Below are 12327 nucleotides of genomic sequence, written 5' to 3'. Positions count from 1 at the left end.
TCCTGAGAATATTCAGCTTACTTGTATAGTCAGAGTTAGGGCTCAGGAGTGGTAACATCAAGGTGGCCCCACCTCCTAGGGCTCCACTCACAATGGACAAAGAATAACTGACCTTTTAAAGAGACAGAACACAATTACACACATATGTTTGAATTAGTATGTGGTATATAGTAATAAAATATGTAAACACATGTAACTCCACAACTATCATGTCTGCACCAGGCTTTCTCCCCGACTGAGGGTCAAATTCATATTTTATGTCATTTTTGTTACTTTATGCTTTTTATGGGCATCATTCTTTATTTTTGCTTCTTTCTATGCCACCTTTATGTTATATTCTGTGTGTTTTGTGGGTGGTTCCCCAAGAGGCAGGTCACCTACCAATCACCATCAGGAAGCACCCTCTGCTTTATAGAATAGGAGGTTCTCCCACAGTTCCTGGTGGTTCATGTCAAATATTAGCAGGTCAGTAAGTTTATTTGTGACTTTGCTGTGCATTGTACCTTTTTGTCATTTACTGAATTTTTGACCTTGTTCCTGGATCTCGGCATTTGGTCCTTCTTAATCTCAATTGCCGTTTGTTTTAGAAAACTCCATTTTGCCTTTTGTCCTCTAAGGAGCTTCATTTCTATTTTGTGTTTTTGGACTCCTAGTCCATAACAATAACAACTTGAAGTCGGCATTCAGTCTCGCATTAGCTTGCACAGAGGATGGAGCTCCTACCTGATTCAAGCCTCATTTTTGTAACTGTTGCCCTGCACTGATTTAATGCTTTTTTTTTGTTTCTGGACTTTCAAGACATTAAACAGTTCATACTCAGGGACCTCAACACTTTATCTGCCTATCTTAATGTATCTGACATTATTCTGTGTTATGTACATTTATTCAAATAGTTAACCTTAATCATTTCCCAAAAACATTAACACTTAAAAAACGTGCATTCCTAAAGTTTTCATTTTAAGAAGCCACAATCCACAGTGGCAGAACAATGACTGAATGTGTTACATTTGTCATACAGAAATAGTATGTACAGTCAGGTCCTTAAGTATTTGGACAGTGTCACAATTTTCATAATTTTGGCTCTGTATTCTACCACAACGGATTTGAAACAAAGCAATCAAGATGTGACTGAAGTGTAGACTTTCAGCTTTAATTCAAATGATTAAACAAAACTTAAACTTTGAGGTTACATACAAAAAAGTGACTATTAGCCATAATCATATTTCTTTCTGGATGTATTTAAACTAAAGCTTTGCAAACAATAGTAACAAAAAATGAAATATTACATAATGCATAACTAATGCATTTAACAAAGACAGTCTTTTAGACTAAAAGCAATCATTTGGAGTCAGATTAATGGTCCGCACTCCTACTCTATTGTTGGTAACTGGTACATCTATTTAAAAACAGAATGAATGAGCTGCTGAATGGCAATGATAAGCTTCATAGCTGTTTATTGATGAGATGGCAGCGAAGTGAAGTGTCTTTTCAGTCTGGGTCATCAAGCAGATTACCAGTCTACTGTATACATTTATAAAACACTACCTTTGGTTGTTGATATGTCTTTTGTAAGAATTTGGAGCATGGGGCAATAGGAAATTACATCACCAATAAACTGCCGATTGTCTCCAGGAAAAAAAAAAAGTTTCACTCCGGGAGAAGAGGAGTTCTTTTCCCCAAGAACACAGCTGTTGAAAGTCTACCATCACTCAGACAAATGGACAGTCAACCAGTTTTAAGTCTTCATAAATCATTGAAATTAATTTAAGGATTTTATGGCATGTGTAATATCTAACTTTGAAAAAGACAGCTTTTTCTGTTATCCCATTTGAACTTTGCCAAGTGAATGCTCTCACCACTCCGTACTTCTTTTTTTTCACCTTCCTCTTAACCTATACTTTTTATTTATCTTTCTTATTTTATTTTTCTCCTTCTCCATTCACTGTTTCTTTGTTTCCACTCCTTTCTGTATCTATTTCTCTGTATTACTGATACCTTCTAATCAATTTACAATATACGTCCTCTATCCTTGCTGTCTTGTTGGAGACTGATCACTAGCTGTCTTTTGCATATATATACTCATATTATGAATAATTGTGTTCTTAAATACCATCTTAAAATTAAGGTTTAGGTCTTGAATTTTGGTATTTTAGATTAGAATTAGGCTTTCATTTCCTATGTTAAAAGATGACATTTAGGTTTTTAAATTTTTGTATTTTTTTATGTTTAAAAATTAGGGTAGATTTTTAATTTGCATGTTCAAAGCTAAGTTTAGGCTTTTAATTGTTAATTATTTCATTGCAATTACACTTTAATTTCAGTATTTTAGGATTAAGTTTAGGCTTTTTATTATTACTTTTTAAGTCTGTTTCTTGTATTTAAGATTAGGATTAGGATATCTGTTCTGTATTTAGGATTATTTTAGGCTTTAAATTTTTGTATTTACATTTTTTAGGTTAGACTGTTTGCTTTGTATTTAGGGTTAGGTTTAGGGGTTTAATTTTTGAATTTAAGATTAGGGTTAATATATTTTTCCTATTAGGTTTAGGCATTTATTTTTTATTTAAGATTACGGTTAGGATATTTGTTGTGTGTTTAGGTTAGGTTTAGGCTTTTAATTTTTTTATTTTAAGGTTAGGCTTAGGATATTGTTTAAATATTCAGGGTTAGGTTCAGGTTTTAAAATTTTGTGTTTAATGTTAGGCATTTGTTGTGTATTTGGGGTTGGGTTTAGGCTTTTAATTTTTGTATTTAGGATTAGGATCAGGATTTTTTTCTGTATTTAGAGTTAGATTTAAGATTTAAATTATTTTTAAGTTACTTTAAGTTTTATGTTTAAGCCTAATTCCAAATTTGTGGGTGTAGTATTAATTATTAGTATTTGTATTTAGTCTTAAATGAATGCTAATTCTTTCAGAAAGGTGTGTGTTTGTTGTATCGCTGAAAAACCTTTCTATAATTATGTGTATTAAAGAAGCAGGCCCAAGGTATGCTTTCTCAAGGGGAAAGCTTTGGATTATATGACATACAACATGCCAACCTGTGTCGTCCTTCTTTGCATTTCTCGGAAGCAAATGGAATGGACGTTAAATCTTTTAAAGATTTTATAGCACAAATTGTCTCATTTGGGTCAGTTTTGATCTCTGACTAACTCTGGGTGTTCTCAATGCATAAAAAGGGTAAGTTTGAATGTAGAAGGGAAAGATGAAGTCTTTCCTCTGGATTGCATGTCTGGGCATTTTGGTTATACTTAATTTCCCCATTCTTATAACTTTATTCTTTTTGTTACTGCATATAGGATTGCCAATAAAGAATTGTCCGTTTTGAAACTGATTATTTGCCTGCTCTCATTGTAATGAATACTGAAAACCGATCACCCCTTTTTGTGTAGACACACACTGAAACTTACCCGCTGAAGTATGTAGTCTGAATATTCCTATTTGATGAGTATCATTTGATAGTTAGGTTTTTCATTAAATGTAACCCACATCTAGCTCTGAGGTGTTATTCTGAAACCCACACTAAGAAATTGTGTTTAGTCTCTGAGGTTACATATGAAATATTATTTATTTAACACACCCTAAGAAAGTTACTTAACCCTTACCGTTTTATTATAAATCATTAATTAGTTAAGCAGAGCTTAAACTCTGAGGTTACCTACAAAAAAGTGACTATTAGCCACAGTCATATTGCTTTCTAGGGATATTAACCTAAACCTATGCATATTATAGGAAGTCACAGCCAAGTTGCTCTTCTCTGGCCCTTTTCTTGTGCTTCAATGTCTTTTTGTATCCTGGAGACCAAAACTACACATAGGACTCCAGATGTGGCCTCGCCAGTGTGTTATAAAGCTTCACCATAACCTTCTTGGACTTGTACTCTACACAACATAGCGCTATATATACTAACATTTTGTTAGCGTTCTTCGTGGCTTCTGGGGAGTGCACCTCCAACTTGCTAAGATTACTTTACTGAAGGCTACGACTGAAAAATGTTGGAAAAGTCACCTTTGTGGATTTCATTGAAGAGTTACGCAGGGTTAGGGATGTTAAATTCAGGACTTTTGAGATGATGGCCTTCAATCAATAACCAAACCTTAAAAGCCCTAAGGTTACTGTTGCCTCCATGTCTCTTACCCCTAAGCTTGCCCTCCAGGCCCAGCTGTTGCTATGAAAGCCTGAAACCTAGATTACCTGTACCTACAATTCTTGTATATTTTGATTTTTGATATCTGATATTTAATTTTCTGAACTCTCTTCATTTGTTACTAGATTCTTTCATGAGAAAAAGAAAAAAAATCTATAAATTGCCCAAAGGCACCATGAGTTGTGGTCCATTTTTCCTTCTCTGAACTTAATTTGTTCGTATTGTTTTTCATCATTGAAATGTCAGATCATCCTTTCCTGCAGATCGATATTGTGATGATCCTTATCTGTAGGGGTTCCAATTTCTCCATTGATGTTGCTGCCTTCATTAAGTTTTTGTTGTTATTTTAAAAGTGCAGTCTTCTTACCTCTGGAGAGTCTTTGTTTGTTGAAATCCAAAACTGTGGTGTTTTGCTATAAGCTATACGAGGTACAGCATTAGGAGAAAAAAAAATACTAAGGAATTTACCTAAACACTGAACTGTCTGTAGAATTACTTTGGTGTGGATTCTAATGAGTTTTTGATCATTTTGGGAATAGATATTACTTTGTATTTGAAAGTGAAAATGTAATAAAGAAATAAACACAAATAAAACTGCTAATCAAAAACAAAGCATTCTAAAGTAAGAGAAAGCACACAGCCATTAGTTTTATTACACTAAGTAACTTAATCTTGAGGTAAGCACAGCAGCTTTTTCAAATAAATTGAAGTAGTTACCTTTGCCAAGCAGTGTGAGAGACAAACTGTGTGGGGAAGGCTTAACCAAGCACATTCAGGAAGTGTTTAGACCTTTCATTTTTTCACATTTTATTATATTGTATCCTTGTGCTAAATTGTTTAAATTCATTTTTTCAGACAATTGTCAATACCCCCAAAATGACAAAGTGAGAAAAGTATTTTTGCAAATATATTAAAAAAAAAACAACATGAAGAACCACAATGAATTACTGTAAGTACTTGGCCCTTTCGTGGTGGCTCCAGCCTGGACTCTTGTTAGGTATGACACAGCAAGCTTTGCACACTTGGATTGGGGGATTTTTCTGACATTGCACTCTGCAGATTCACTCGAGTTGGTCATAAAGACAAAAAAAAAAAACAAGTGGATTTCTGTTTATAAAGGTTATGTGTTGGCTCCATGAAAAATGAGGCTTTCCAAGATAAACCATTTCTTTCAGAAGGCACACAGGATGCTACAGAGGTGATTGATGAGAGTGCTAATGAATCCAACAGTGAGCAGAATTGCCTTGGAATGTCAAGATGATTACTTGCATTTCAGTGAATGAATTCTCTTCAGTTTTTTTGTGATAAACTTGTGTCCTATTTACTGGATAAGAAACAATGAAATGAAACGTATGTTATTTCACAGTTTGTGTTAAGCTAATGAATTAACTTTTAACAAAAATACTGAGAACAGGCAATTCATGGTGACAAAGGGGTGCAGCAGGTATTGGCAACTCATAGATCTCCAACCCTGGAAAAAGCTTTTCTCAGTTGTTCATTCCAAGGCGTGCCCCATTCCTGCAAATGACAGGACCCAAAAAAGAAGCAGATAAGATAAAACATTTCTGTCCTGAGATACTTGAGCGACATAGCTCTTTTAGCTCATGTGGTGCATGCGTATAGTTTATTTTGGGAAGAGATGGCAGCAAGATGCACTATGAGAAGAAGTGTGACACACTGGGCAATGTTCTGCTGGGAAAACTTGGGTTCTGATATTCATGTGGATATTACTTTGACACATACCACCTATCTGATTGTTGCAGACCACATACACCTCTTCATGGCAACAGTTTTCCCTAATGGAAGTAGCCTCTTTCAGCAGGGTAATGCACCCTGCCACACTACAGACGTTGTTCATGAATAGTTTGAGAAACATGACAAGCTGTTCAATGTATCAACTTGGCCTTAAACCCTCCCAGATCTCAATCCAATTGAAAATCTGTGAGATGTGCTGGAAAAACAAGTCCAATCCATGTAGGCCCCACTTCGCAAGTTATTGAACTTAAAGGATCTGCTGCTAAGGTGTTGGTGCCAGATACCACAGGAGACCTTCAGAGGTCTTGTGGAGTCCATGCACTATTTGGTCAGTGCTGTTTAGGCAGCACAAGGGGGTTCTACGAAATTTTAGGCAGATGGTTTTAATATTGTGGCTATCGATCAGCCACAATATACGTGGGCAGCACGGTGCAGCAGCAGTGTAGCTGCTTGACAGTAAGGAGACCAGGGTTTGCATTGCGGATCCTCCTTGCATGTTCCCACTCATGCCACCTCTGTGTGTATGTGCGTGTATATATATATATATATATATATATATATATATAGTCCCAAAACCCATTCCCAATAATACCCAACACAGTCACAGATTCACATAATGAATTTTTAATCTTCCAAGCACCCTGTCCAATGAAGCACAGCCAATTACCATACAAAAATCAATGAAACTCTTCTCCTTCCTCGTTCAGTTGAGTGTTGCCTGCTGCCTCTCTACTGTGACTGAGCAAGGTAAGGCAGTTGTCTCCTTTTATACTGGACTCGGAACAGGTCCCAGGGACCGTTCTTGACTTATGGGGTGCACTTTAGGATTGTTTATAACCAGGGTAGTCCTCCACCAACAGCACCCTTTTGCAGTATGCAGGGACCCTGACAGGGTTTCACTTCTAGACTTTAGTTTCAATGAATCCCTGCAGGTGTCCAAGCTGGGATGCCTCCAGTGGACCACTGCCTTTTAATGTATGATGTATGGTATTGCTCCTGGCCTTTAGCTTCTGCTCATCCATCTCCTTTCACCTTCCAAGTAGGCAGGAGGCCATGCAGTCATTCATTCAGAGTGCACGTCTATCCTTCATGGCACTCACAATACATACATACATATATGTATGTATGTACATGCTGTGTATGTATATGTGCATATGTATATATTGTGACACACATGTGCATGGGAGGCAGCTAAAGGGCTTGAATGAGAGTAATTCTGAGCCAGACTGGTAGGTGGTGGAGTGTACTGAGTCTTTTTCTCAGTTCTCTACAGATCAGTTACGGGAAATCCTGCCTGACCCTAATGATGTCACTTCCGTTTCTGACCCTGATGACATCATTTCTGGTTCTGGCCACTTTGATGAGGTTTCTTCATTTTTGAAAATCTATTGAGATATAAAAACTAAAATATTCCTTCGACACAAGTGTTGAGACCATTTATTGAGTACTTTGTTGAAGCTCCTTTGGTGATGACTACAGCCTGGAGTCTTCTTGGGTCTGATATAACAATCTTAACATGTCTGGATTTAGGGATATTCTGCCATTCTTTGCTGCAGATCCTCTCTATCTCTACCAGATTAGTTTGACACCGTTGGTGGACATGTATTTTCAGGTCTCTCCAGTGATGTTTGATTTGGTTTAAGTCCAGGTTCTGACTGGACCATTCAAGGGCATTTGGGGGTGTATTGCTAAAATACACCTTACTGTCACAGGCAACAGCATGCACACCCAGAACGTCCTGATGGAAGATCTGTTCCTGACCTGATCACAATACACAGTATACTTGCATATTATAAGTGTACATATTTATTAGTTTTATGAAGTGCTAGCTTTGCAGTTTAATTGCAGCTTAGAGTAATGCTATTTAATTCATTAAAAATATTTAAAATTTAAAATTACTGAAGTAAACAGTGAGTTCACATTAAAATCTTTTGTCCACCAGGAACCAATAATAATTTATAAAATTCTCCATTAATCCAACTTACACACAAAATTAGGGAAAAATTCCAAACATTTATAGTTCGAGGTCAGAATTAACTTATTTTTTTATCTTAACTTTCAAGAATCTGTCCCCTACTTGCTGATGAATTTTGTTTGTATTTGACAATGTCCATTCTGTTGGAAGATATTAAAAATGGCCAACACTTTTAAACAGGATAACAGTGCCATCGGTATAGCACTTCTGAATACCATAATCGGCAATACACTCCTGTTTTTGAAAAGGTCAAATCACAGATGGTGATTCAGGAGTTAGAAGGCAAAAGGGAGTTCATTAGTAAGCCGTGGGGGACTCGTGAGCCAGCCTAATCGAGGGATGGTTGCAAACTGGAAATAGAAGGCCCAGTGAGGTAGTAGGCTTTGTGTACTTCTTTTTATTTTGTACTTTTCATTATTTCTGCATATTTATTTTAGTGTAAATAATTGAATATGACTTTGGACTAATTAGTCTTTACAATAATTTTATTTTTAATACAATCTTTATTGAATCCAAAATTCACATTTCAACTATAATGGCATCAGCTATATTAAGCAAAAAAACTTCAACATCCATAAAACAATCATATTTTTGATCCCCAGATCAAAAAACATTAAAGAGTTGGGGAAGGAAAAAAAATTTCAGGCCTGTCTGATGCCTTCCACTACTCCCTTAAGTTCAAGGCTCTAACCAGTGAATCACAAATTAATTTTCAGCTCCCCTTCATCATTTACATTTACTGATTTGGCCGATGCCTTTATCCAAGGTGACTTACAACCTAAATGTTGTATTTCTTTTGGTTTTTCCAATTGGAGCACAGGCAGGTTAAGTGACTTGCTCACAGTCACACGGTGGTGTCAGTAGTGGGATGTGAACCCACAACTCCGGGGTTTGATGGCCAAAGCCTTAATTACTACACCACACTGCCTGCCATTATCAACAGAGCACAGCATCTCTTTAAAAACACACATTTTGTAACACCTCCATCGTAGTCATCGTATTCATCCATTCTTATTCTTGAATAAACGTTCAACATAAAAATCAAAAGAAAACATCAGTTGGTTCTAATCCACATTTCTTATTATTTCAGCTTTTCTTCGCCCAAAAGAAAGTTTAACAGTTTTATCCTACGTCTTGTTTTCTCACTTTATTTTGTACCAAAAATGAACATTACTTCATTAAAATTTCTAATCAATTTTGTACAGAAGTCTCCAAAGAAGCTGAAGAATATTCCCGGTCTAGTTCAATACAAAAACAAATGAAAAATTGTTTTTTTTTTCCAAAACAATGCAGGGTCACACACGTGTGCATGGGAGGCAGCTAAAGGGCTCAAAGGGAGGTAATTCCACAAAAGACCAGGGGGTGGCGAGGTGCACTGCTGCAGACCCATTACGGGAAATTCCGCCTGGCCTCCATGACGTCACTTCCGGTTGGGAGCCCCATGACATCATTTCTGGTCCAGAAGATGCCCCTTCCGGTCGCGAGCCTGATGATGTCACTTCCAGGTCTGGTCATAATGACCTCACTTCCTCTGTCGCACTATAAAAAACCCACAATCTCAACCTCACCAGTTAGTTCTGTTTTGGACTCGAACCTGAACACATCTGTACTAAAAATTTGCAGCCAGGAAACAGTATATGGGGGGCTGCCCCAATTCTTTTTTGTGGCTCTTGTTTCATCTTTGACAACAGTTATCATCTTCTGTCTCTTTAATTATTTTTATAAATAGTTAATAGTTGGCAGCATTTCCATGTCCAATTCTCCACTGCAGGTCTACAGTTCTTTTTTTATTCAGCAGCTCCACGCTTCTACTCCCAGATTCTCCCTCCATGGTGTGCCCAGAATAGACACTGATGCAGAGAAGTGAATGACCTTGACACCGTTCGGATAAAGTCCAATTCGACAGACAATCAAACCCCACCACTTTTCCTGTACTAAACTTAATAATTGAGTGATTGGGACGCAATGACTACAGCCAGGCAAACATTAAACTTATTAGCAGTTGAGCTTAGAGAGTCGTTTAGCATGTGGTAATCTTTAGTCATGGAGTAAAGAAAGTACTAACTGACTTAACTTCTGGACATTAAGCTAAATCTTCAGCATCAATAAACGACTTTTCTTTTGTTGTCATAAATCTTTGATGGTTTCAGTACCCAATGCTTAATTAGAACTTAAATATAGCTGTTTTTGTACAAAAGAGGACATGAAAAGACAGAGTTAAAAATTAAAGGTTCATCTTGTAAACACCCAGACATATTAAAATTGCTCTTAAACACCAAGTGCCAAGTTAATAGGACTCCCCTGTAAAATTTAGGAAACACAGAGGGGTCCACACGAAGAAAAAACTCAACGTCAAATCCTTCCAACCCAGTGAGTAAGAAACAGAAAAGCATCTGCAGAACTTGGAGTCTGAAAGCCACAACTTTTGACAGAATATCAAGCAGTTTACCTCGCCGGAATTCCAGAAGGTCTGACTAGTCTAATAAGGTACGTAAAACTCAAGTCAGGCAATGGATGTGGCGCATTCATTCTCAATACGATCGAAATCTCCTCCTATTAATAGTATCTCCCCATTAACAAAGGTCTCCAGCACCTTCCTCAGAGCATTAAAAAAACAAATTCCCTCTCCTCCATTCATTGGAGTGTAAGTGCTAATAAATACCAGATTGTATGAGAATCTATCTGCACATATGAGAATCTATTTTTGTGGACAAAGGGAGGAATTTGCAGTTCTTTTTGCCAACTACAATTTATATAAGGTAAGAATAAAAACCTGTTTTTAACTCAGATGGTATCGAATGAAATGACGCTGAATCATTGACTTCATGTCTGTGTCCCGTGTTTGGGCACGTTTAGTGATTGCACTGTTCCTGAATCCTACTGAACCGTGCCAGGGCCCACCTCTTCCAAAGAAGCCAGGGCACGGTACAATTGGCCTGGCACACAGCGATCACACTAGTCAAACAAAGTAGACATGTGGGGGGTTACATGTGGACAAACACAGAACACATCACTAGTGTGAGTACACCCTTAAACTCCCTATGTGTGGAGACTGCATTGGTGAAACACAAAAGGGAGTCAACAATAATGCACACGACAATCCAGAATAAAGTAGATGCAGAAATAAATCCATCACTTCTGACAAATGGACTTGCAAACCTTACTAATAACATTTGTAAGCCTATTTGTTTCCCAGAAGCACCACGTTGCGTATTACCCTTTAGGACACTACAAATGATGGAAGTACTCTTCAATTTTAATCTTCTTCTCTTGCCTTCAACAAAGTCTAAAAACCTCCTAATGCTATTAGTGCTATGTCCGCCACTGAGTTTGTATTGTGAAGAAGTCGTACTCCTCACTGAGGCGTCAGTGTCACCGCCTTCATGCTCATGATCACTCGGGTCACTGTCACGATCACTTTGACTTTTAAAAAGGCTATTACTCTCGTGTAGGCTTACATGCCATATGACTTTTTTTGGAGATTGCATAGCATCAGATTTCTCCTTCCGTTTTCTAGTGCAAACTTTAAATTCCTCATTAGACACCCCCATTCTTGCACTGTCCCTCTGCATATTTGCGCCACATTGGTTTCTCACTCCTCTGTCCTTCTGTCTTGGTGTGCTCAGTCAGGCACCCGTCATTATAAGCTATTGTTTCTACAGTCACATCAGTAGTCTGAGCTTCATTCGTAGTGGGGACGGCTGGCGCGGCTCATCCCCTCCGCTACTGACCTCAGTCTATCGCTTATCAATTCTCAGTTCACTGTCCACAGACTCATGCGAGTGAACTTGGGCGGCAGTTTAAGGGCTCTGCTCATGGTAAGTACCCACCAAACCAGGGGCTGGCGCTGTGTTCTAATGCCTTCTCTCTTTTTTCCTCTCCAGAAGAGAAAGTTGATGACTGTTGCACCACTGACGTCACTTTTGTTGTCTGCCCTGCTAAACCCATCCCTTCCTGCCTGGACCATAAGACCGGACGTTCAGCCATTTTAAATCAGTTCTATCTTGGACTCCTGTCTGAAATTATATCATTTTCACCTTTGTAAAAAGGATCGGTTAGCTTTCATTTATTTCCATTGGCAGATCATTAAGGCACTCACTGGAAATGATGAACCTTAAATGATGTTTCATTTTTCCCAAAAAATGTTCAGCTGTTGTTCTTCCCATATTCACATATAGCACAAGAAATATACGTTTTCTTCTTTATGGAGATGGATTTTTTTCCCCAAAAAAAGATGTCTTATTTGATAAATCAGTGCAATACAGATTGATGTAATGGGAAGTTTTGGCAATTGGATCAATCAGTAGAACGGCACCATCTTGTAAATAAGCTGTTTTACTAGCACTCATCTTGGGGAGCTTTCTCTGTGGACTAAAAAGAATACTCTCAGCAGGCAGCTTTAAATCTTTAGAAACTAACAAAGCCTCAGGGAGAATTCATAAACAGGCCGT

Source organism: Polypterus senegalus, chromosome 5 (genome assembly GCF_016835505.1).
Source record: "Polypterus senegalus isolate Bchr_013 chromosome 5, ASM1683550v1, whole genome shotgun sequence".
Lineage (NCBI taxonomy): Eukaryota > Metazoa > Chordata > Cladistia > Polypteriformes > Polypteridae > Polypterus > Polypterus senegalus.
This window is presented reverse-complemented; position numbering follows the sequence as displayed.